Here is a 27,823-nt window from a genome sequence, read left to right on the forward strand (position 1 = left end):
AGAAAGCTAGGTGCTGAAGAATTGTTGCTTTTGAACTGTGGTTGGAGAACACTCTTGAGAGTCCCTTGGACTTCAAGGAGATCCAACCGAATATTCTTGGGAAGGACTGATGTTGAAGGTGAAACGCCAGTACTTTGGCCACCTGATGCGAAGAGGTGACTCATTTGAAAAGACCCTGATGCTGGAAAAGATTGAAGGGGATGACAGAGGATGAGATGGTTGGATGGCATCACTGACTCAATGGACATGAGTTTGAGTAAACTCAGGGAGTTGGTGATGGACAGGGAGGCCTGGTGTGCTGCAGTCCATGGGGTCGCCAAGAGTCAGATACGATTGAACGACTAAGCACAGTACATTCTAATATTTACACATATTTTAGTTCTTAAATCTAAACTATGAAAGGGAAATAAAATCCAGTGTTCAATACTAATTTCTTAGGGTTTGATCTAAACTGACTCTCTGATCACAGTCTGAACATCTTGGTTGGGCTCTTATTCTATGGTATCTAGAAAATCTGTTTATCTTATTTTAAAATCATCAAATGGAACTTATAACAAAATCCCATTGGCCTTGGTTTTTTTTTTTTTTTTTTTACAAAACAGAGTTCTCTTTGTCAAATTTTCAATTGCCTTCTTTTTCTTTTTTGGTGGGGTGGACATTTAAGAAGCAAAATTGAAACAGATAAAAATTTTTAAAATTCAGACTTTCACTTATTAAGAAGGAAATTTATGCTAAAATAAAAACTGAGAATATGCAACAGCTCGGTTTAAATGTACCTGGTAGTCACTAGATCATTTAGAAACAGGTGGTTATTCAGGTCTGAGTCCAGCCTGAAGTGGTGCCTTTGACCTAGCCATTCCCTTCTCCAGGGGATCTTCCTGACCCAGGAATCAAACCCAGGTCTTCCACATTGCAGGCAGATTCTTCACCTTCTGAACCACCAGGAATCCCCAAACAAATAACAGCACAACCTAATTTCAAGATGGCCACGGAAGATGCCCTTGGCTTATTTGTACCCCGACTCATGATAAAGGTAACCCTCTAGTGGGGTTGACACGCATTTCAATCTCAGTCCCCATTGTTGGAGGAGTGTCACTCACCATGTGTTTAAGTTGCAAACTGATTCCATTTGAAAATCAAGTGCAAGCCCAGATTCAGACATTTTTATTTGTGTGTCAAGGATGAAGAGTTGAAGATTATTGTACTTTGCCCAAAGAAACTGGCCTCCTTCTGAGATTAACAAACTGAAACTCCCACTAAACCTATTAATGCCATGTTAAACTCACCTGTGAATATGTCTTAATATGGCTTACAGTGACGATGGAAAAACAGTCTTGTCCTTACTTTTAAAATGAGGAATTAAAAAAAAAACAAACCCTTCATTTCCCTTCAGTACCACAATTTTGCAATATCTGGATCCCTTCTCTAACTATCACATCTAACTTGTAACATGACTGCTTACATTATCAGCAACCAGTGGGTTCACTGGGACATTAGCAATGAGAAAACAGGAACAGTTTGAAAAAATTAAATATAGACTCAATGACATTCTTCACTATACATCAATACTTTCCCAGGGCCAACTGCTTCTGTGTGCATTCACTTAGTTTTAGAACTATAATCCAAAATAACAGGAAGGATAACTATGAGGCAGGATTATTATTTTCATATCACAGCAAGAAAACTTGGATCAGCAGTCCTCAAACTTCAGCATGCATCAGAATCATCCAACAAGGAATTTATACATCATCTGGGGATAGATTGGGAGAGAGTCTGTATTTCTAAGTTCCCAGGTGATACTGATGCTTCTTGCCTGGGGACCACTCTGAAAATCACTTCACTGTGTTAAAAGGCGTATGTGGCTTTTGCTGTAGAAATTCCTTCAGCCTAGCTAAGATGAATGCACAGTAGGAGCTTATTGTATTTCAGCTTTCTGCCCTTGTAGAGCATAAAGACACAGTAACTATAGAGACATAGTAACTATAAAGACAGTTACTAAATCATTTCAGGGGCCTTGAACACTTTCCCCCACTTTTGGATCTACTTGTAGAGCTTTCTAGTTCTTTATGTGATTGGCAAAAAGTCAGGAAAGTGAGCAAAAGAATGTAATGCCCTACAGGAACACAAATATTGGACCGTGAGTGTAGATCAATGGTTTTCAGAATTCAGTGCGCACCCTTATCTGGGTCTCACGGATTGGGGTCCAGCAGTTTTGGGTTGGGATAGGGTATCTGCTTTAAGAACCCAGATAGTTCTGATGCAGGCAGTACTCCAACATGCTTTGAGAAACTCTGGCTTACAGGTTTAAGAGATGTCTGGTTGCTTTCTGATATGAGAAAAGCAGTAACAATAACAATAACCACACATATGCCTTTTCTGCAAGGACAGAGATTTTGAGCCACATCTCAGTTCAAGCTGCCTGACCATAAGTTACCCAGACCCTGTGACTGCTTTAGGACTCAAGTGTGAAACAGATCTATATGCAAAACTCTGCAGATCTGTGCAGGGCATTGGTCATTTGACTCATTCAGACCTGGGGAGAATCAATAGGGACAAGAGGCAGGGACCCACCTGCCTCCCCTCCTCTACTTCCCATCCCAGCCTGCGAGCCACTAGGGTACCACATAGGATCCAAAGTGGCCAGTCAGATGTTCCAGGTGGGAATCTGAATCTACAGGGGATGAGGCAGGTACTCAATGTATTAGGGAGCCTGGAGAAGTGGGGATTGTGGGGGCCGCTAAGGACCATAAGGACCTCATAGGGTGGTGGAAATGTTACCAGTTATACATCCTATGCAGATGGCTTTGGCCTGGACTGAGCTACTCTCGGTTCCAATCAGAGACTGGTTATCCAACATCTTCATAGATTCTCTGGGTGCCCACTCCCAGTGCACTGCTGACTGTTGTTAAGTCATGTGTTAGTCATAAGTCGTGTCTGTCTCTTTGGACCCCATGGACTGTAGCCCACCATGCTCCTCTGTCTATGGGATTTCCCAGGCAAGAATAGTGAAGTGGGTTACCATTTCCTCCTCCAGGGCATCTTCCTAACCCAGATATTGAATCCATGTCTCCTGCTGGGCAGGCAGATTCTCTACCATCTGAGCCCTCAGGGAAGCATACATTTCTAAATTCTGAACCTCTGACCTCTACATTGGAAAGGCAGGTCCACATCACCTATTTCAATTTTACATAGGCCCTTTCTACCCATGTTATTTTGGGGGAAATAATCTTTGGGGTCTCAACTGTGAAGTTAAGAGGAAGGACCCAATGATCTCTAAGGCACTTCCCAGTCCTCATGATTTTACCCGTTGAGACTTAGAATAGATGCCCTTGAGAGGGAACTACTCTAATAGAGGAAAGAGGACCAGATTTATCACCTGGCTCTTTTCTGCAGAAGTAGAAATGGAGTTCAGATAAATGAGAGGATCAGTCTGGAACCTTCAGAGGCCGCTCCCATTTCTTCTTATAAGTTAAGCTTAGTGGCAGCTAAATAACCTCATAAACTATGAAGAAGAAACAGGATTTCCCAGCTGTCAGGGAAATCTCACATCTTTTTATCTAATACCAACCCCTGAGCATACCAGAAATAGGGGCAATTCTGATGGTTCGTTTCGTACAGACTACGGCATCAGCGACTAAAGGAAAATCTACTTTTTTAGTTAAAGTAAGTAAACAAAATGCCCTTAGATGAAACTACTTTTGACAGAGATACATCTGAGTGAAATATGAACCAGCATCTCAGAATGAAAGGCAAAACCCTTCCAACTATATTCCCTGGAACCATGTAGCTCCCGGAGTCTCAGAAATAGAATGTATCTATTTGGAGTTTACTGAATGTTCAGTACTTCTTGTCTAGCATGTACCCTATAGTAAAACAGCCTTTGTTTATAAAGACCTAGGTAGTCAGGTGACTTCATGTTTATCCTATCAAGACCTCTTGTCAAATGTTGCCTATCCATATAATTTTCAGGATCACAAAGACTGTCACAGGGAGAATTAATGTGGTAACAAAATCTGTAAAAATATGCAAAAGTGCACTTTTACTATGGCCTTCCAAGAGTTCTTGCGGGCTCCTGAGTTCCTTTTTGGAACAAAGCCGAGGATGCATGGATGGATGGGTGTATGAAGGAAAGAGGGAAGGAAGAAAGGGAGGAAGGAAGGAAGTAGACATAGGCTGGCAGATGGCACTTGTAAGGTAGGAAGGATTGATTAGCTTCTGGGCTACAGAAACTATATAGGGAAAAAATAAATCTTACATGGTACCTGCCCCAGGTCTCAGCATAGCAAGTGTTCAATAAATACTAATACTTGTTGAATAAATGAAAAATAAAAATAATAAAATGGCCTTCCAATGATTCAGGTGCTCAAAGCACTCACTTGGTTCCCTTGATTCAGTTCAGTTCAGTTCAGTCGCTCAGTCGTGTCCAACTCTTTGTGACCCCATGAATCACAGCACACCAGGCCTCTCTGCCCATCACCAACTCCCGGAGTCCACCCAAACCCATGTCCATCGAGTCGATGATGCCATCCAGCTGTCTTATCCTCTGTCGTCCACTTCTCCTCCTGCCCCCAATCCCTCTCAGCATCAGGGTCTTTTCCAATGAGTCAACCCTTAATTAAAAGCCATCAAGATATGGAAGCAACCAAAGTGCCCATCAACAGACCAATGGATAAAGAAGTTGTGGTATGTAGACCTGATGGAATACTGCTACTGCTACTGCTAAGTCACTTCAGTCGTGTTCGACTCTGTGCGACCCCAGAGATGGCAGCCCACCAGGCTCCCCCGTCCCTGGGATTCTCTAGGCAAGAACACTGGAGTGGGTTGCCATTACTACTAAACCATAAAGAGAATGAAATTCTGCCATTTGAAGCAACATGGATGGACCTAGAGAGTACTGTGAAATGTTAGACAGAGAAAGACAAATACTCTGTGTTACCACTTATACATGGAATTCAGAAAATAAGCAGATGAATATAACAAAAAAATTATGGGCCTCCCTGGTGGCTCAGTGGTAAAGAATCCACCTGCCAATGGAGGATACGTGGGTTAGATCTTTGGATCGGGAAGATCCCCTGGAGGAGGAAATGGCACCCCACTCCAGTATTCTTGCCTGGGAAATCCCATGGGTGGAGGAGCCGGGCGGGCTGCAGTCCATGGGGTCACAAAAGAGCTGGACACGGCTGAACGACTGAGCACGCAGGCAACAGGAGCTGAGCCCCCAGGCCGCTTAGTGCTTCTCCGTCCGTCCCACAGACTCCCGCCACAGGGTTTTGCGTGTGCTCTTTTTTCAACCAGGAATGCTCTTCCCTTCATTTCCACAAGACCCCATTTCTTCCTCAGTCTCTTCATCTCTCTGCCTAAACACCTCCTGATTAGAGACACCCTCAGAACCAGCTCTTATAAAGCAGATCCCTTTCCTCACGCTGGACATGCCCTTTCTTGCTCACATTGCTCTATCTTTCTCTTGCCAATACCCACTGTGCTTTTTTTTGTATATTAACTGTCTCCTTCCACTAAAATGTAAACTTCAAGAGAGCAGTGACTTGGACATATTCACTGGAATCCCAGGCACCAAGAACAGTCCATTAGCATAAAATAAGCATTCAAGGAGGATTTTGAGAATAAATTAAAAAGTGTTTTGTTTTTTTTAAATTTCAAAGTCAGCATGCTTGATACTTTGTATAATGAATTACCATCTTGAAAGATAAAAAAAAAAGAGTATTCACCGAAACCCCTTATTAAGAATTCAGATCTTAGATAAAATTCTAATACAGCAATCTTACTTTTCAGATCAAAATATAAATTAGGTACATTCCTTTTCCAGTGCTATTTATTAAGAAAAGTTAGAAAGACAAAGGCCTTAAATTAGGGACATTCATTATATGAAAACAAAATGATGCTGTGTGATTCTGTATCCAATATACACTAACAATAATTTTTGACTCAAATAATACACTTTGTGAATCTCCAAATAAATCATAGATCATGTAGGGGAAACCATAAATCAACCTCCCAGCTGTAATTTACATAATGCTTAAAAATGAGGAAACACAAGATAATGACACATGGAGAGATATTTTTCACTAGTTGAAAAACTCTAAGAAAACCTCATACCATAATGTCAGTTGTCCTGTGGGGTATTTGAAAGTCCAGAATGGCTAGTGTCTGTCACTTGGCCAGCCCAGGGGTAGATTAAAGCGTGGAACCCATCTGACCGTAAGTTCCCTCCATCAAGAGTCCTTTTAGCTTCAGGGCCCGGCAGGAAGGCCACTGGAATACACATGGTCACTTAGGTATCTTGGATAAGTTTACAGCCATGAAAAAGCCCTCTATTCCTCGCTGACAGCAAAGGGATGAGTAAATACTCAGTTCACAATCCAAAGGCTTAAAATCACAATGAAAGGCTCCCATCTCTGGGGAAATAAGCTAACAAGAGAGTCCCAGAGGGAGAAACTGGCAAGGAGTTAGAACTGGGCAGAAACTAGCTAAGTCCAGTCCTTTTACGTCTGCTGGTTTCAGTTGACATTTTGAGCACGAGCAGGATGTACTGATGATCCATGTGAGACAAAGCATCAGGTGCTGTACTGTACTGTAGGTTGCTGCATAGCAAGAAGGCTCGAATAAAGTTGATGAAGCCCAAAACCCTGACGGCAGGGCCATTCTGTCTAATTCCTAATTGCACTCTTTGACATGTTTGGAAAGGACTTATAGAGGTATGTGCTTATTTGAAGAGTGTTCAATCACAGATGGCTGCATTAAATCTCATGCAGTAATGCAATATTTTGAAACAGCATGCCCTACTATGAAATTGATGATATTTGCCTTTAGCTGGGTAAACTTTTCAATGAACTCTTCTAACTCCATTTTGGAAAAGCCAGACTTTCAGACTGAATTCGAGATTTTGTCCAATAAACTCACTAATTTATTGTACCAAATGGCTTCTGTTGGGAGCATGACACTTTTCACTCTGTGCATTAAGCTAGCCATTGAAAGACTAAGAAGAAATATAACTTTAAGTAACACATAAATTTAATACCGATTCATGCCTACTGTATGGCACAGGGACCTCTGCTCAATATTCTGTAATAACCTAAATGGGAAAAGAACTTGAAAAAGAATAGATGCATAAATCACTGAATCACTTCGTGGTACATCTGAAACTAACACAGCATTGTTAATCTACTATGCTTCAATATAAAATAAAAATTAAAGAAATATAAATATAGTACCAATCCAGCAGAAATATCACTTTGCTGACAAAGGTCCATCTATGTCAAAAGTTATGGTTAAAGCTATGGTTTAACCATAGTCAAAGCTATGGTTCTTTCAGTAGTCACATACAGATGTGAGAGTTGGACCATAAAGAAGGCTGAGCACCAAAGAATTGATGCTTCTGAACTGTGGTGCTGGAGAAGACTCTTGAGAGTGCTTTGGACAGTAAGATCAAACTAGTCAATCCAAAAGGAAATCAACCCTGAATATTTATTGGAAGGACTGATGCTGAAGTTGAAGCTCCAATACATTGGCCACCTGATGTGAAGAGCCAACTCATTGGAAAAGACCCTGGTGCTGGGAAAGATTGCAGGCAGGAGGAGAAGGGGGTGACAGAGGATGAGATGGTTGGATGGCATCACTGACTCAATGGACCTGAGTCTGAGCAAACTCCAGGAGATGGTGAAGGACAGGGAGGTCTGGAGTGCTGCAGTCCATGGGGTCACCAAGAGTCGGATACGACTGAGCAACTGAACAACAGTAACAAATACCAATCCAGACAGCTTTTGTTCATCTGGGGCGTCCTAGGTGGCTCAGACGGTAAAGAATCTACCTGCTAATGTAGAGCTGGGCGATTATACAGTGTGGGTGAAGAAGTTAGAAAATGACAAAACCAAAAGAGCTGGTCAAGCAGGCACTGTTGGAAGGGTCCCCTAGTGGAGAGAACCACAGTGCGGTCAACATAATTTTCACACTTTTCTTTACACTTCAATACATATACACTTTCTATATGCTGAAGTACCTGCTGGGAACCTGAAATACACCGGTTTTCATTGAACTGTGAGGTGTTAGCAATTGTCACATTTCATCTTCCCAAATCTGTATCAAGTCAAATCTTCCCTCCCTTGTCATGGTTTCCCTCTTGCCCCGAGAAACATTTTCATGCTAGTCAAGGAGTTGTATTTTGTCAGGGTGCTGACACAGCCGGGGGGAAACATCTTTGAGTGCTGCGCCAAACACACACCCCCACTCCAGCCTGCAGCCTCCCAGTCCACGGCGAACAGGTCAGGGGCTATCTTTCAGACGACCAACTGCCAGTTTCCCTTTCATCAAAAAGAAAGTCAAGTGTAGGGCACTGTGTGTGCTGGAAGTTTTCAGAGGCACAGAAGTAAGAGTCTTTGGTCAGGGGAGTTTGGCGGAGTTGGAATTTGAGAGAAAATTACACAGCACAAGGGCCCATGATTACAGGTATACCAGATTATTTTATCTGTGCAAAGTAAAAGACATAAAATTCCCTGGCCAGTTGTCCCCAGCAGTGGTAAGACCCGGAGAAAGGCAGGCAGAGCCTTCTAGATCACTGATTTGTATAAGAAGTGGAGTTCTTCAGCTGGACTCAATGCACCAGTATTAATACGGAATCTGCCCAAACTATTTGGATTTAACGGTATTTTCAGGGCCTACTTCTTCTTTCCCTTGAAAGTTATAAAACTTCAGTTACAGTATTTGGATTGGGATGGTGACGGGGCCACGTGTATAGAGACCAGAGTTTTGGGATTCGATAGCATACCTATGCACTCGTGTTTCCTCTGATTTTAATTTGGAATAAAGGCACTGTTTCCCAGAACAGTGGAAGACTAGGGTGGCAGGGGTGGGCGAGGTCTGTCTCATGGGAAATAATGCACATCACCACCAGCGTTTAGAAGGGCAATGCAGAGCAGTCAATTTCAGTTGGTCTCAGCATTATTTGTTCACATTACTGCTTGGGCGATCTTTACAGAATCTAGTACCTATGGCTGCTGGTGGTGTGGTTTAGTTGCTAAGTCGTGTCTGACTCTTGCAACCCCATGGCCTGTTGTCCACCAGGCTTTTCTGTCCATGGGGATTCTCCAGGCAAGAATACTGGAGTGGGTTGCCATTTTCTTCTCCAGGGGATCCTCCCAACCCAGGAGTTGAACCCAGGTCTCCTGCATTGCAGGAAGATTCTTTACCAACTGAGCTACAAAGTGAGTGAAGTCACTCAGTCATGTCTGACCCTGTGACCCCATGGGCTGTAGCCTACCAGGCTCCTCCGTCCATGGAATTTTCCAGGCAAGAATACTGGAGTGGGTTGCCATTTCCTTCTCCAGGGGATCTTCCTGACCCAGGGATTGAACCCGGGTCTCCTGCATTGCAGGCAGACGCTTTACCTTCTGAGCCACCAGGGAAGCCCAAATACCTATGGCTAGCTATTTGTTATGTAAGTGAATACTGAAATATGTTTGGATAAGAAAAGACGTATTAGTATGTCTCCGGTCAATAAGTTGTTTATTGATTCTCTGCAGACAATGCCACATTGCTGGAACCCAGGGACCTCTCCCATGGTCTGTGCCTCCTCCCATCCATGGGTCTCTATGCTCTCAGCTTCAGTTTTCTGATCGTCGTGTGACAATTTCAGGACTTGCCCCCACTACCTCACAGAATTGTGAATATCACATGTGTAATGGGTTGAGAGAGTGTTGTGTAATTGTCAAGCAAATTGTAGCATTAAGCTCTTGGACGATCCTGAGGTGTGGAGCACATCGAATGTGCTGAGTAATTTAACCTCCCTGGTGATCACCTAACCCCATCTTTGCTCTGGTGTAGAAGGGTCCTCCAACCAACTGGTGCGTAACTGTGAAATGAGATTGACTAGCTTGAGAGTCAATGTCTTCCTCTTCCCTGTCCTTGTTTATTCCAAAGCAGAGTCTTTCAACATGGGGACTACTGACATTTCCACCAGATAATTATTTGCTTTGGGCTGGTGGGGGAGATGCTGTCCTCTGTGATGCAAGATGTTTACCAGCATCCCTGACTTCCCAAGAGATGCCATCAGCACCATCTCCTCAAACTGTGACAAGCAGAAGTATTTCCAAACAGTGCCTGCGGAGGAGGGGCAAAGCCACCCCGGGTAACTCACGGCTCTGAAGGAATGCCATGATTTAGGAGCAAAATGGGCACAAGGTGGGGGTCGTGAGGGAAGGAATCAGCAAATTTTCAAAGTATTTAATTATTTTCACATATCTTCAAATTTACCTTTCTAAGATAACCTATTCTGCATTTTAAACTGGATATATGGTGGTTAACTGGAACTCAAATGAGAATTAGCATTTTAATAAACCACAAAGTGAGAGTGAGGCCACTGGGTTCAATATAATCCCTGAAAGACAGTTACTTCCTGCATCTGGATTCTCCATGCATCTGCTATAAAGTGACGCTTCATGCACACGGGATATAATTGGCATTTTGTGAGCCAACAGCTCTTATTGTTCCATTTCGGATTGGTTCCTCCAGGCTACAACCTGTGTATGCGAGCGGTAGCAAGAGTGTCTTTGGTCGGTGGGACTAAGCAAGACTACAGGATATCACTCTGCTTCTGAGGCTTACCCCCTCTTCTCTCAAGTCTATTATTTTTCTTCCTTGCTTCATATTTCAGTTGTAGGAAATCTGAGTTAATGAAAGCTGAATTAATCTTACAAAAAGAAAAACAGAAATAATTAAAACCCCCCTCTGTTGTCAATTAAGTGCAGACCCCTACTTGGTCAAAGTTGTAAATCCATGAAGTCTCTAAAGGGCAGGAGCCGACAGCTGACAGTATCGGTCTGGGGACCTCTGCCACAGATTAGGATAATGGTAATAAAAAGATGCTTTGCTTTCAACTCAGTGATACCACTGGGTTCAGTATAATCCCTTACAGACAGTTACTTCCTGTATCTGAATTCTCCATGTATCTGCTATAAAGTGATGCTTCATACACACAGGATATAATTGGCATTTTGTGAGCCAACAGCTCTTATTGTTCCATTTCGGATTGGCTCCTCCATGCTACAACCTATGTGTGAGAGCGGTAGCAAGACTATCTACATACATACTTTAGACTCTTTTCCATCATGGTTTATTACAAGATTGTGAATATAGTTCCCTGTGCTACATCGTAGGTCCTTGTTGTTTACTTTACATATAGTAGTTTGTATCTGCTAATCTCAAGCTTGTTTCTCTTTCCCTTCCTTTTTCCTCTTTGGTAACCACAAATTAGTTTTCTGTCTGTGAGCCTGTTTTTATTTTGTAAATAAGTTCATTCATATCATTTTCTTAGATTCCACATATAAGCAGTATGATACAACATTTGTTTTGACTTGGTTCACTTAGTATGATAATCTCTAGGTCCATCTTTGTTGCTGCAAATGGCATTATTTCATTCTTTCTTGTGGCTAATATTCCATTGTATATACGTCCTACATCATCTTTATCCATTCATCTGTTGATGGACACCTAGGCTGCCTCCACGTCTTGCCTATTGTAAACAGTGCTGACGCTGGGGTACAGGTGTATGAGTGTGTGTTCTTATTCGCTCAGTCATGTCCAACTCTTTGCAGCCCCATGACTGCAGCCCTCCAGGCTCCTCTGTCCATGGGATTCTCCAGGCAAGAATACTGGAGTGGGTGGCCATTTCCTGCTCCAGGGGATCTTCCTGAACCAGGGATCAAACACACATCTCCAGTGCCCACTGCACTGGCAGGCAGATGCTTTACCACTGCACCACCTGGGGACCCATATGAGGTGCTCACAAACAGGCCTGAATAAACCACTCCCCCTGCCCCCCAGGAGTTCACAGACTGTGGGAGAAACAGGTATGCAACAGACTTTTGCAATATGGTGTTGAGACATTTATGATAGAAGTAAGCGGAAGATGCAAAGTGTATGTAGAAGACTTGGGCTGGGGGCTGGGGCAGTTTGGCAAGAGTGTTGAATGACAGCCAAAGCTGCAGAGAGGTCCAGTAGCAACAAGGATTATACTGGGCTCAATAGTGTCCTCCCCAGATTCACGTCCCCCTGGAACTTCTTGTTGTGATTTGACTTGGAGGTAGAGTCTTGGCAGATATAATGAGTTAAGTGAAATTTAGGTCACCCTAGATTAAATACAATGACTGATGTCCTTATGTAAAAAGGTGCATGAAGACATAAGCACAGACAGAGTGGAGAAGGCCAGATGAAGCTGGAGGTGGAGACTGGGGTGCGGAATCCACAAGCCAAGGAATACGAAGGATTGCAGGCCACCAGCAGATGGTAGGAGAGCGTCGGGGCTCAGATGTGTCCTCATAAGCTCTGGAAAGAGCCACCATGTGACACACAAGATTTAAGGTGTCTGCCTGCAGAACGGCGAGGGAATGCACTCCTGTTGTTTAAAGCCACCCCATTTGTGGTCATATTTTACAGCCACTGGATGAGAATAACACAGTTTCCCAGGTGCCTCAGTGATAAAGAATCTGCCTGCCAATGCCAATGCAGGAGACACGGATTCCATCGCGAGATCAGAAAGATCCCCGGATAAGGAAATGGCAACCCATTCCAGTCTTCTTGCCAGGAAATTCCATGGACAGAGGAGCGTGGTGGTGTCCGTGGTGTCGCAAAGAGTTGGACACAACTGAGCAGCTAAACAACAAGGAAACTAATACAGGGACCAAGATGAACTTTCCCTCTAGTCATCCCACAGCAAAGTATTCCAAATAAAAGGAAGAATTTTCCTACATTATATATGACAGTCCTTACTTTACTAAACTAGCGACACAATTTATCACTGTCCCAGAATTTTTCTCTGTTTGTCCTCGATTTATATCGACACAAGATAATTAATATAAGAGCTCGCCTCAAGTAGCCTAAACTATTGCAGGTCTTTACTTCTCCCCTTTTTTCCAAAAACTTTTCTAGCACCTGTGTGATCACAAACTAATATAGACTACGATTCATATGTCTAAGGAAGCAGCTGGTCATATTGTATGGAGCTACGGTTATTCGCCATCATTACATTTGAGAATCCACGAGGGAGCTGTTTTAAATACCGATGCTAGAAGGCGGATCCTTGGAGATCCTGATTTAATTAGTCTGGTGTGATACTAGGTCATACTTTTTTTTTTTTTTAGGGCTCCCCAGAGTTTCAGAAGTGCAGCCTGGGTTGAAAATATAAAGCAAGGGTTTCCTAGATAGAAGTTGATACGTTGCAGCAAAGTATATTAAATGACTGTCTGATGGAACTCAATTGAGAGTACAAATAAAATCCAAAAATAAGCTCTACATGTGTGTTCACGTTTTACTAAATCTCTGTTACACACTCATGTAATATTTTATCCCAATATGATTTTGATAGAAACTGGGGAAAGTTTAAAAAAAAAAAAGGCATGTGACCTGAGCCAGAGAGATAGCAATATTATTAATCTGGGGACAGTTGAGGGTATAGTGGTCCTCCCAGAGATGTAGAAATAAGAGATGGAAATTTAAAAGCAGTAATAACTGTTACAGCCATGCTAGCCTTTTGGGACAAACCTCTCCAGAGTAAGCCATTAATTACACAGAAGAGAAAAACGGTCACTTTTGTTACCAAATGTGTTCTTCTAGAAATGACTATATTGACTTTTTATATTTTTAAGTGTGGATTTAAAATGTAAGTGTCTTATTACACGATGGGATACTTTTGAATACAAAATTGAGAAGAGAAAATTGAATAAAAAAATGACAGCCTAAAATACCTTTCTCATTTTCCTCTGCAATGCCCCCATTTCTATTTTTAGTGTTTTTACAATTTTGAGGAACGCACTGCTGTTTCTGGGGCTTCTCAGATGGCACTAGTGGTAAAGAACCCACCTGCCAATGCAGGAGACATAGGAGACACAGGTTCAGTCCCTGGGTGGGGACCTTCCCCTGGAGGAGGGCACGGCTACCCACTCCAGTGTTCTTGCCTGAGAATCCCAGGTACAGAGGAGTCTGGCAGGCTACAGTACCTGGGGCTGCAGAGTCAGACGCGACTGAAGCCACTTAGCACGTGCTGTCGTTTCTAAAACAGACATCAACGGAAGCTGTAAAAGTCAACAACCTGTAGGCATTTGGTGTGAGCAGAGACGTCTCTAGCTGCACAAATGATAAAATGTCTGTTGTTTTTAAAATCATACATCCTAAAAAATTTTTACTCCAAAAAGAGTGAATCAAGCATTAAATATGTGCTAAATAACCATACAAACTATTAGGAAGAAAAGGTTGTAGAAAATATATATATGTCGAGTTTTTTAACTTCTCTGAGTTTTCCAAAGTTCATGATGGCAGAATAACTTAGAAATGGTTGAGTTTGACCATAAATTTTGTCCAAACCATTTGCTAGAGACTAATTGATGTTGATGTTCAAAATAAGTGATTAGTGATTTTCCCATCTTTGCTATATATTCATATCTCTATCTAATCACAGTACATGTTATTAAAATACCATAAAGGTACTCAAATATTTTAACTAGGATATTAGCTAGTGTTTATAAATGGGACTTAAGCAAATATTTGAACATTACACGAAAGTTTAAATTTTATCCAATTACTAATAAAATAACTATCACATTAAAATATTAGCCTGAAATATTGATTTTACTCCTATTCTCTACCTCAGAGTTATGCATAGTTAAATTATTAATGATACAAAACATCTCCCTCTAATTATTTTTTGGATGAAATTTCTGTAACTATAAGAAAGAAATGTAGTCACATATGGATAAATGATAACTTTGGAATTGCAGTCAAAAATACTGAAGTGACTCAATGTAATGGTTAGATATTAACCTGCTTTAAAACTTATTTTTCCTGATCTGGAGAACCCAGATAGAATATACTACATTTTAAAACAACCAAATCAATAGTATCAAAAGATACAGTCCAGTGTGCCAGAAACATTATTTAGAATCAAATAATGATAAAGAACCCACTATAAAGGAACTTACTGAGAAAATATACAACACAAAGAAGGAAACACACAGATTTAAAACTACTTGAAAATTAAACAGTACATCAAAAGTATTTTCAAACTGCACATATGGTATTTGTTGAGTCTATGGAATTTAAGGGGGCTTCCCAGGTGGCGCAGTGGTAAAGAACCTGCCTGCCAGTGCAGAAGATGTAAAGAGATGTGGCTTTGATCCCTGGGTCAGGAAGATCCCCTGGAGAAGGGCATGGCAACCCACTCCAGTATTCTTGCCTGGAAAATCCATGGACAGAGGAGCCTGGCGGGCAACAGTCCATGGGGTCGCAAAGAGTTGGACACGACTGAGCTCTGGCGTGAGTGCGCACAAGCAAACACACACACACACACACACAAATACACACGGAATTTTAGAAGATGCTTAGAAGTTCATAAACATCTCAATATACCTAGAGTGAAAAAGGATGCATTGGAGAAGGAAATGGCAACCCACTCCAGTGTTCTTGCCTGGAGAATCCCAGGGACGGGGGAGCCTGGTGGGCTGCCGTCTATGGGGTCGCACAGAGTCGGACACGACTGAAGCGTCTTAGCAGCAGCAGCAGCAGCAGCAGTGTAAATCAACATGACTCTTCATGTTGAAAGACTCAAGCCTCCAAAGGCTTAACTTCCAAAGGTAGTATATTTCATTTGCATATATATTAATAGTACATTAGCATTATATCTCTACAGACACAATGCGCTTCAAGAAAGCCTCGGAAAATACACTGAAGCTAATAAGACACATGATGAAAGGTTAATTTAACACGTTACAAGGCTTTAATTATTTAATGTGATAGATGGCCCTTTTTTCCAAGTACTGACCTGAAAGAAAAGATTTCTCCCCAAGGTGGTTGGGCTAAAAATCAACATAAAAGCATGAGTAGATAATTATCATCTATGTAAGTCTATTCATGCTACCAAAATGAAAACTTTGAACATGACACAGAGAAGTTCTTTGAAATTATATTGACCGAGAATTTTGGACTTTAGACAAATAAATATCCTGCTTTTTACTCAATCAGAGCTGTTGTAGTACTGAATATTTATTTGGTCCCCAACACACAACTAGCTCAGACGCTAAAGCAGCAGCCTGCAATGCAGGAGAAATGGGTTCGATCCTTGGGTCAGAAAGATCCCCTGGAGAAGGAAATGGCAACTGAATCCAGTATTCTTGCCTAAAGAATTCCATGGACAGAGGAGCCTGGGGGGCTACAGTCCATGGGGTCGCAAAGAGTTGGACACAACGTGTAACAGATAGCCTGATTCTCTGAACTGTGAGCTTATGGAATGGGCTGACAGAACATTTTCATGTAGAACACTCAAAATCTCTTCAACTTGAGTTTTATGAAACTAGGGATTCTACATATTTGATTTTAACTTCCGTTTTCAAGACATTTTAATGCTTTTCAATCTAAGAATATACATAGTTTAAAGGGAACTAGCTTAAAAAACAAAACCCACTCTTACATACAAGGTAAGTACTGGTACCACCTTGACTTTGCACCCACATTGATAAAAAATTAATGCTATCATACAGATAGGATTTGATGCTTGCCTTTGAGACATTTCAATAAAATGTAGTAAGTAAGGAATAATAATTTGAATGAAGTCGCATCAACAGTCCCAAGGAAGGACAGACATTACTGTTATAGAGCAGGGATTACTGGATTGACAAGGACCCTGGGGACGCTCTCTAGACCAGAAACAGCCTGGATACATTATGAGAAGACTTCAGGGAACTAAGTCACTGAAGAGTGGAAGAATTTTTTAGCTACACAATCTAGCAGCCAATTCATTGTTATTGGTTAATTAGTCCTCCATGGTTTGATATAATTAACACAGAGTAATCTTTCAGAGGATAAAGAAAATATATCTCATATTGCTGGACATAGTTGCGCATTTGGAATTGTTGTTGTTTAGTTGCTAAGTTTAGTTGCTAAGTCCAACTCTTTAGTGACTCCATGGACTGTAGCCCACCAAGCTCCTTCTGTCCATAGGATTTCCCAGGCAAGAATATTGAAATGGGTTGCCATTTCTTTCTCCAGGGGATCTTCCTGACCCGGGAATCTTCCTGATCCAGAGATCAAACCCAGGTCTCCTGCATTGGCAGGTGGATTTTTTGCTGCTGAGCCACCAGGGAAATTCCGAATAGTCTGTCTTTAAACCATGATACCAGGACAGAACTTTCTATGTTGCAGAGATGACTCATTACATTTTGGGGTGGGTGCCCTCTTCATTTTCTCTCCTCTCAGGATAGAGAGGTTCTGGCTTCTGTAAGTACTTCCCATTTATCCCTGGCTGAAAGTTGTGAAACTTTCTATTAATTAACTTTTAATTCTCTCTAATTAGCAAGTTTAAGATAATGACAGGATTAAATTGTCACACACACTGCAACTCAAGTAGGGCTGATGTAAAACAGGTACACTACGTGACTTAATGAAGCAATATCAAGGCAAGAGAATCCACAAATTACTCAAGTTCAGAGACACAAATTCATTGTAGCATTAAAGTTAGAAAACAGAAATTTCCTTTCATTAGACAGATTTTGGAAAGAAGCCTGTGAGGGGTATTGCTTGTAGAATCAAGGATAATTTTCCTACATAGAGGAGAAAACGGGGGCTCACTGGAGACCCCAAATTACAGACTAATCTCGTGGTGGTGGTGCTTCTGTCGCTAAGTCATGTCCAACTCTTGCGACCCCAGGGACTGTAGCCCAACAGACTCCTCTGTCCTCGGGATTCTCCAGGCCAGAATACTGGAGTGGGTTGCCATTCCCTTCTCCAGGGACCTTCCCAACCCAGGGATCGAACCCAGGTCTCCTGCATTGCAGGTGGATTCTTTACCGACTAAGCAATGAGGGAAGCCCACAGACTATCCTTAAATAATTATTAGTTTTTATAATGCCTATTCATTGTTGGTTTCTAAATATTTTTAAAAATAGACACCAAAAGAGACTATTAGGGGCTTCATGAAGCCATTGTCTTAGATTAAGGCAAGGTTTGACAAGTATTACAGTTTGGTCATTTTTGTATGGCCTTGGGGCCAGTATTTACTGGTTTACTCCCTTCCATTAGTGAAGAGGAGGGTGATATCCTTCAGTTTACATCACTGTATGTTCTGCATTTTCCTTTTTGCACACCAGAAGAAAAGGATTTAAAACTCAGCATAATGCTTTCAAACATATTGGATCATAAAACGTTTAATGCAGGGAAATCCTTTCGACATTCTCTGGCCCAGTTTCTTCATTTCACAGATGAGTAATCAGATGTTCTCAGAGAGGATGCTGTTTGCCCAAGGTCACTTGGCTGATAGGAAATCTAATTTGCAACTAATGACAAATGTACGCTCTTCCACACAAGCACTTGTGGACTTTTTTTTTTTTTGGCCAGTGAAATAGGTAAACACAATTTCATAAAACCTGCAGATAAACAGAAACAGAGAGGAAGAACTAATATGTTGGAGAAGATCAAATAAAAGTTCAAAAGTATGCTGGCAACTTAGAGTGATGAGAAAAAAATGACAAAATTAGATTTAATAGAAAATCAGTGTAAAGTTCTCCTTTAAATTGATCATAGCTGTGCAGACCCCACCCAGTTCTACAGTTACAGAAAGGAGAGCATCAATCTCAAGAAGAGTCCATGCCAAAAAGACTGGTGGTCAGACAGACTAGCTTAATTGAACCTCATTAATATAGACTAATGTCTGCTTCAGTGAAGGCAGAAGTCCTACCACATTCGTCTGGAGGCAGAAGACTTGTGCGAAAGTTCTAACTCTGCCCCAAATGTGACTTTTATCTGAGAGTCATCTGTAGTGATTTTTTAAAATGTATGCCATCCCCACTAGATTATAAGATGTACAGAAGTGGCACCATATTTATTTTATCCTCTTATATATCCCAGGATTTTCTACTGTGCTTGGCATATAGTAGGGATTCAATAAATACTTGTGGAGTCAATTGTTAAGGTATGTGACTTATCCTTTCTGAGCCTTGGTTTCCTCACTTGTAAAATGAAGAACCTACAGTTGTTGCTGTGCACGTAAAATAAGAGAACATGTGGAAGTGCTTTAGAAGCTCCAAAGTGATATAAATAAATAAGCAGTTACTACTACTATTGATCAGTTCAGTTCAGTGGCTTAGCTGTGTCTGACTCTTTGCAACCCCATGAACTGCAGCACGCCAGGCTTCCCTGTCCATCACCAACTCCTGAAGCTTACTCAAACTCATGTCCATTGAGTCAGTGATGCCATCCAACCATCTCATCCTCTGTCATCCCCTTCTTCTCCCACCTCCAATCTTTCCCATCATCAGGGTCTTTTCCAATAAGTCAGTTCTTTGCATCTGGTGGCCAAAGTATTGGAGTTTCAGCTTCAGCATCAGACCTTCCAATGAATGTTCAGGACTGATTTCCTTTAGGATTGACTGCTTTGATACATGCTACCAATGATGTGTAAAGAAGCAAACAATTTAGCCTGGAAAATTCAAGGTTAGTGAAATGGTATTGCTGCCTCCAAATAATTAATAAATATTAAAAGGGCTTCCTAGGTGGCTCAGTGGTAAAGAATCCACCTGCAACTCAGGAGACACAGGTTTGATCCCCGGGCCAGGAAGACCCCACATGCTGCTGTGCAACTAAGCCCATGTGGCACAACTTCTGGGCCTGCGCTCTGGAGCCCGTGAGCTGCACCTACTGAAGCTTGCATGCCCTGGAACCAAGAGAAGCCACCGCAATGAGAAGCCTGAACCTGCAGCCGAAGAATAGCCTCTGCTTGTCACAACTAGAGCAAGGCTGCGAGCAGCAACAAAAACCCAGCACAGCCATAGATAAACGAAAACAAACAAAATCTAAATGGTTAATTTTTTTAAAAAGGGGTGGAGTGGCTTAAAGAATAGAGCAACCTGGTGGTAGACCGGGATAGGAGACTTCAAGAGACCCATGCTGAAGCAAGCCCAATTCATTACCTAAGCACAGTGCTTTGCTTGGCTTTTACACACATTTATTGTGGCCAAAGGGGCTGAAGAAGATTCTGTTAGTTCTGAAGCCTTGTCCATTCCTATCTCTGGCCACTCTCTGACACTACCATTGATGGAAATGTTCAAACAGAGGCTAATGTGGATGATAGAGTGATTCATACACTGGGCAAGAGAGTGCACTTTTGAACTCCAGGGTCACATTCAGTTGTTCCTGGATATACTAAAAACGGGAGTATATTTTTAGTTGGAGAAACTAAAAAGTTTTAATTTGGTGATGCATGCATGAGCTTAAAAAGGACTGGAGAAAAGGGCCACAGAATCCTCTTTTTGCTTCCCTGTGACAGAGAAAATAAAATTTAAACAATGATTTATATTGGCTACACGTCCCACCTTCAAGAAAAAAATCACTATATAAAATTCTATATAGGAGATAAATATAATGTTATATAAATCTATAAACATGACAGTTTGTATATATAATATACATACATGCAAACCACACATACATATAATACCGTTATATAGACCCATTATCTAATTCATATATTTCATCTTGGGACTTATGTGAACTTAGTGTTCAAGTGCATTAACCCCCAGAAAACTCTTAGCGAATTGATGAACCATGAATCCACTTAGAATCTGTCTTCTCCACTAGAAAAATAAAAAAAATTGTGTTTTAAGAAAAACATTTGGCCCAAAGATGATATAAGGGAAAGCTTTTCCCATTTAAATAGCTGCTATTTTTATAAATGGAACCAAATCAACTCTTCCATAAGGAGAAAACACACTTGCGAGGAGCTGAGAAATTCTGGGAGGCTGGGGGGAGGGAAGGAGGAATGTGGAGTTGCCAAGGAGTTTCTCTTACATTTAAGCAACAAATCTTAGGGGGAAATAAGAGAGAGGCACTGAGACTTGTTTCCTTGCCTCTGTGTAGATTAGCATAGCAAGGGCAGAAGTCTTAAGGGAGGACAAAGATACTAGGGAAAATGTACAGTTTATGCCTAAAGGATTTCATGGAAGTCGTCAGGTAATGTAAAATGAAATTGGAGAGGTACAGAGGCTGTGTTCCCCTTGATGCAAGTATGTGCTTTCATTTGATATTAATAATCTCCGAGCTGAGGGGGAAAAGCATCTTTACCTTTTGCAGTGACTCCTTGCCACCAACTTATGCACATGAGCTAGAATGCTCAGGTCACATACACAAGCCTCTCAAGTAGAAACACTGTATTCTAAGGATAATTATAACATACATGGCATGGCAGTATTTTTCCAGGATGCTGGAAAGTTCACGAAAGCATTATATAATTCCCTGAAATGAAAAACCAGCCCAATCAACAGGGACTGCCTCCTGAACTTCTGTTTTCTTATTGGCAAGACACGTTTGGCACTTCCATCAATATAGATGAAAATTAAGCCCGGGAATCCAGAAGAGTCATCTCAGACCTCAACGCTTTCCATCACTATCAGTGGGAATATCAGAAGGCAGTTTTCTTTCTGCATCATTTCTCTCTCTGACTGAAAGCCAGTTATTTAACTGCATTTGTCGGTTAATCAGTCAGAACCTGAAGATATTACAATTTAGGATTGTGCTTGAGAAACATAGTTGTTCTGTGAAACACCAAAATGAAAATTGCTTGGTGTTATTCTGGCCATCTTCTCTAGAAGCCATAATTATTAGGATGCTTTCTCAAGGGCAGAATCCGGGGAGCCCACAGGTCATCATCAGAGTTTATTTTCTCCTGAAGCTTGCCATTCAGGGACTTCATTTTCAGTTCAGAGATATTACAGTAAATCCCCTCCCGATTTATACAAATCAGTGTCTGATCTCAGCTGGCAAAAGGGCAGCTTTCAAGCTAACCTCTTCCACATGTGCAGAAGGCCACACAGCTGCACTTATAGACACTGAATGCTGAGACGAGCTCAAGGAGAACCCAGTCCCTGAACACACCCTGCACTTCTTCAAAGCACATTCTTGTGTCAAGTTACGGTCAAGGCAACATGTCCTAAAGCTACGTGTCTGGGTGCCCTCCTGGTAGGTCCTGTGCTCTACCAGCCTCAAGACCTGCAATACTTCCCCCCACCCCTGAAATACCTGGAATTAGATGCCAAAGAGCAAGGCTAGTGACTAAACAGCAGGTTCCAACTTCTTCCCCAATCAGCTCAATGGCCAGGTCATTGCAAATATCTCAGATCATTCTCATGAGTCCAAATGCTGCCAGAGGAAGTGTGAGAGAATGGACATGTCCCTTCCTATCTACAGACTGTCAGAGAGTCAGCCACGCTTGGAGGAAGAAAGTGATAAAAAAAAATATATATATATATATATATATATATATATGTTGGTTCAGAGACATCACTTTGCCAACAAAGATACGTATGGTCAAAGCTATGATCTTTCTAGTAGTCAAGCACGGATGTAAGAATTGGACACTAAAAAGGCTGAGCACTGAAAAATTGATGCCTTTGAACTGTGGTGCTGGAGAAGACGCTTGAGAGTCCCTTGGACAGCAAGGAGATCAAACCAGTCAACCCTCTAGGAAATCAACCCTGAATATTCATTGGAAGGACTGATGTTAAAGCTGAAGCTCCAATACTTTGGCCACCTAATGAAAAGAGCTGACTCATTGGAAAAGACCCTGATGCTGAGAAAGACTGAGGGCAAGAGGAGAAGGGGGCAAGAGAGAATGAGATGGTTGGATGGTATCACCAACTCAATGGACATGAGTCTGAGCAAACTTCAGGAGATGGTGAAGGACAGGAAAGCTTGGGGTGCTGCAGTCCATGGAGTTGCAAAGAGCTGGACATGAATGAATGACTGAACAACAATAAATGTGTTGGTCCATGAGTCACCAAACTTCCACAATTACTTTAAATCAACAAGCTAGAGAGATGACTCCCTGGTCTACAGCAGAACAAGGCAAACAGCCTTCTCTCTGAAAAGAGAGTACTGATTGCAAACCTCATCCATCTCACACTTAGAAACCCAGCACTGCTCTTTTTTTTGGCCTCATGTTCTTTCTTATCTCTTCATCTAACTTGTAGCTTCCCAGAGCAGAGCATCACTGCTGACAGTCCCTCTTCCACTGAGATTTCTTTAGATGAGAGCCCTTGGAAACCTGCTTTGTTACAAAAAGGATTTGTTCCACCCTGGTGAATGAAGGAAGCATAGTCATTAAGAGGGGTCATTTGCTCAAATGCCAGTCTTGGTTAGACAGTCGTCGTAATATCATAATTGGCAAGATTCAGAAACTGATGTGAGACCAGCGTAACCATGTTACACTCCAGGGCTGTCACCAAGGAGCCAGGCTGACATCTGAATTTAGCTGACACTGTTCCCTTGCTTTGAGGCTGCTTTTCCATTGTGTCTCTAACTGCAAAGGAGAATGACTCCCTGAGGGAAACCTTTGGGATATTGCAAGTGCGTAAACATCTGGGATTCACATCCTTTTCAATTACATTCATGATCTACTATGTGCAGGAGGAAGTTTTGAGTCTAAAATAACATTAATTTAGTCTCAAGGTTAGAGAGAAAGGTTTCAGACTTCCTCTCAACCCCAGATGCTCTTTAGAACCCCAGAGGGGAAAAATCTATATGCATTCTGTAATGAAACTGTGATTAGACATGTGAAGGGAACCGTATCCTTGAGCTGCTTGGTGAGAGTAGCTGATACATCAAATGGCTATGATGCTTGCTTCCATAAATCAGGAAAGAAAGTTCAGGCGGTCAAATGATTGACTTCAGAAGTGGCTGTAAGATGTTGTTCTACCTAAGAGCAACTGCCTGCCCACACTGACAGAACCATCAGATAGAGTTAAATTGGGTTGGTCCTTTACAATCTCAATTGTGTTTTTCCAACTTAAAACTCTCCATTGCTATTAGCTAAGCCAACCTTTCCTCCACTTCTTACCAGTACTACCCACATCATTTGACTATTACAGCCCCACTTCACCATGGTTCTCCTTGTGTGAACAATTCCCCAATCAGAAAGCCTAAGCCATCAGCAACTGGCCTAAGCTAGCAGCCAGTGCTCTTTCATGCCATTCCTACAGGTAGCCTCTTCTAACAGGCAGGCCGACCTCTTTGCTGATCACTGACCTTAACTGATGATACACTCATTGACATGTCTTGGCATCTACTTATGCTCTGCTAGAGCTTCTTTGTGTCTCAGCTGGCAAAGAATTCACCTGCAATGCTGGAGACCTGGGTTCGATCCCTGGGTTGGGAAGATCCTCTGGAGAAGGGAAAGGCTCCCCACTCCAGTATTCTGGCCTGGATAATTCCATGGACTGTATAGGCCATGGGGTCACAAACAGTCGTACACGACTGGATGACTTTCACTTTCATTTTCACTGGTGGTTGGTGGTTTGGTGGTTATTCGCTAAGAATGGTTTCCGACTCTTGCGATCCCATGGACTGTAGCCTGTCAGGCTCCTCGGTCCATGGGGTTCTCCAGGCAAGAATACTGGAGTGGGTTTCCATTTCCTTCTCTGGGGGATCTTCCCAACCCAGGAATTAAACCCCGGTCTCCTGCATTGCAGGCAGATGATTTACCAACTGAGCTATGAAGGTACTACTCATCCCATCATCTTTATATATTATTAAAGAATCCTTTGAAAGGGTCAGAGACAGTGGTTGGGGCCCAAAGTCAGGCAGACAACAATGTCATTTGTACATATTAATAATAATAAAAGTTCCTTCCTAACTTAGAAATCAGGACATGGCTTCACTACAGTCAAAGAAAGAATAGCAGACCCAATACTCAAAGACTTAGAGAACTTCAGCTGTGTCATCTTTTTTCAGGGACTAATAAAACTTTCAAAGAAATAACAATTCAGGGGAAAATGTGCCTCAACAATATTTTCAGATAAAAAATGGGCTTAAATTGATAATTCCATTTGAAATATGTTTCAAGTGTGTTTCATAAATGTAAAAAATGCAAGCTTCTAAAAAGAAGTTACAAATATTTCAGGTTTGAACTGTTGACCTGAATATTCCAAAAAATACACTTGAAATCATTGTTGTTGTTTAGTCACTAAGTTGTGTCTGACTCTCTGTGAACCCAGGACTGTAGCCCTGGTGCCGCTGTCCATAGGATTTCTCCGGCAAGAATATTGGAGTGGGTTGCCATTTCCTTCTCCAGGAGATCTTCCCCATCGAGGGATCAAACTCATATCTCCTGCTTGGCGGGCAGATTCTTTACCACTGAGCCACCAGGGAAGCCCTAATAATCATTATTGTTGTCTTAATGTGCTAATTTTATGTCAAATGGTAATTTGGCTTATTTAAGGTGCTCCAACGGTCCATCCTAAAGGAGATCAGTCCTGGGTGTTTATTGAAAGGACTGCTGTTGAAGCTGAAACTCCAATACTTTGGCCACCTGATGTGAAGAACTGACTCATTGGAAAAGACCCTGATGCTGGGAAAGATTGAAGGCAGGAGGAGAAGGGGACGACAGAGGATGAGATGGTTGGATGGCATCACCGACTCAATGGACATGCGTTTGGGTGGACTCTGGGAGTTGGTGATGGACAGCGAGGCCTGGCGTGCTGCAGTTCAGGGGGTTGCAGAGAGTCGGACCCGACTGAGGAACTGAACTGAACTGAACTGAATGGTAATTTGATTTGACTATTGTATTTACAAAAAGGAAAACTGACATCGTCTTTTCTGTCAAACGATTATGTTCTGGAGGAGGAATAAGATAAATTATATGAACTATGTATTTCGCTAATAAAATATTTTTCAGCGAATAAAGTAGTATCTTTTTGTTTCCAAGAAGTGTATGCCCTGAAAGACCTCTCACTCTGCTGTCCTGTGATAAAATATTAAGGACACAGACTTTGGAAGCCAATGGACTTGAGTTCAAGCGTTGGTACAGCTTCTTATTAACTGAGTGGCACTGGGCTATTCCTTAACTACCCCGGAGCACTGGCTATGGTATCTGGAATGGACTGAGTGGCGGTGATTCAAAACTTCCTATGCAAAGTTAAGATGAAGCTGAAATAACTCATTACTAATCATTTGTCCCAGTCATTTGATGAGAGACTTACCATCACTAAGACCCGAGCTACGAAATACTGCAAACTGTGTATCATTATAAAGCCGCGCTGGGTTTCTTTGTTACCCTCCGTCTTTTGGACGCAGTTGTCATAAAATTGCCAGAAATATTGCTGCCGACTTTATGGTTTTCCAGCAGCCACTTGTGAGGCAGCATATGTTCTAATTTTTTTTCCTAAGAAATCCCTGCAACATTTCTGAATAAAAGCATTCATTACGCGCATGCCAATCTACAACTTAAAGTCTTTGCTACCTTCGTACTTAAACATGAAGTCAAAGTCCCCATCGTTAACTTATAACAACTGGTGTCTTTGTCTAAATAGTGAAATCATGTATAATGAGAGATACTGAGACTTCCTTTCCTTTGTGTGAAGTAGGGTAGGGGAAAAGAGTGGTGCCCCGGAAATTGGTTTCATCATTTCTTTTCTTAATTCAAATCTTCCTAAACCCTGTAAAACTTTGCATTCCCCCCTGCCCCGCCTCCCTTCGGACTTGGAAGGATCTTTGCTGCAGTTCATCGTGAACAGGACTCAAAAGTACAGCACAGGCCATGGGCTGGGGGAGAAAAGGAGAAGTACAAGGTTTAACAAGCATTTTTCTAATTGAATTGAGGAACTTGAATTTTCCTCCAAAGCAGATGATGTTACTGCCTTGCTCTAAAATCACCAATGACATCTCATTCCTCATAGGAGGAAAAAAAAAAGTAAATTCCTTATTCTGCTTCAGAGGACCTACGTGATCATATCTTTGCCTGCAGTCCTGACCTCTGACCCTTACCCATGCCTCACCAGGCATAACAGCTGTCTTCTCCCTGCTCCTCCCGTTGTCCACTCAGGGTCACCGTGTGTCCAGGCCCCAGCGATCTCTCTCCAGCAACCTCCCCGTGCGGACGCTCGCTCCCCCACGTGCTGTCTCCCTCTCCTCCTCCTTCTCATTTCATCGAAGCCTTGTGTCCCTCGAGTGTCCCATGGAAAATGGAGCTGCTCCCACATAAATGTTGTCATTCTTTTCTGCTGCTTTATTTTACTTTCAAAGAGTTTGCACTGCCTGAAATTACATGCATTTTCAGTTGGCCTGTTTATTTCGCTTTCATTCACTGGTCTATGAACCCCAAGAAGACAAAAGTTGGTCACGGTCTTTGATGTACCCTCAGCATATCGCAATCATGATAGAAACTTCAAGTATAAATGAATGAATGAGTGTCATGCATGAACACTGAATAGGGGCCTTTAAAAAAATTTAAACTCCTTATTGAATTTGTTACAATACTTATTTTGTTTTATGCTTTGTATTCTGGGGATACAAGGCATGTGGGATCTTCACTCCCTGACCAGGGATCAAACCCACAACCCCTGCACTGGAAGGGGGAGTCTTAACCACTAGACTGCCAAGGAAATCCCTATAGTGGCTTTTTAAGGTTGCATCACATTTCTAAGGAAATAGTGAAGAGTTAGGAACGAATACTTAGTTGCCTGGCATAGCCTCTTTATCAGCACATTTACTTATCTGTCTAGTGGCACCCCACTCCAGTACTCTTGCCTGGAAAATCCCATGGAGGGAGGAGCCTGGGGGGCTGCAGACCATGGGGTCACGAAGAGTCGGACACGACTGAGCGACTTCACTTTCACTTTTCCCTTTCATGCATTGGAGAAGGCAATGGCAACCCACTCCAGTGTTCTTGCCTGGAGAATCCCAGGGACGGGGGAGCCTGGTGGGCCGCTGTCTATGGGGTCGCATAGAGTCCGACACGACTGAAGCGACTTAGCAGCAGCAGCAGCAGTAATATTGTAAAGTATCT

General features: G+C 42.1%; 1 protein-coding gene and 1 long non-coding RNA gene across 5 annotated transcripts in view; one reads left to right on the forward strand and one right to left on the reverse strand.

Annotated features, from left to right (window-relative positions):
* LOC129624730 (uncharacterized) overlaps positions 1–12,736 on the forward strand; it is a 28,595-nt gene extending 15,859 nt beyond the window's left edge. The window contains exons 2-3 of the long non-coding RNA XR_008701121.1: positions 12,177–12,294; positions 12,445–12,736. This is a non-coding gene — a long non-coding RNA (uncharacterized LOC129624730). The remainder of the gene's footprint in view (positions 1–12,176; positions 12,295–12,444) is intronic.
* FGF14 (fibroblast growth factor 14) overlaps positions 1–27,823 on the reverse strand; it is a 628,708-nt gene that overhangs the window by 21,141 nt on the left and 579,744 nt on the right. The window lies entirely within an intron of this gene.

This window comes from Bubalus kerabau, chromosome 12 (assembly GCF_029407905.1).
Source record: "Bubalus kerabau isolate K-KA32 ecotype Philippines breed swamp buffalo chromosome 12, PCC_UOA_SB_1v2, whole genome shotgun sequence".
NCBI classification, from domain to species: domain Eukaryota; kingdom Metazoa; phylum Chordata; class Mammalia; order Artiodactyla; family Bovidae; genus Bubalus; species Bubalus kerabau.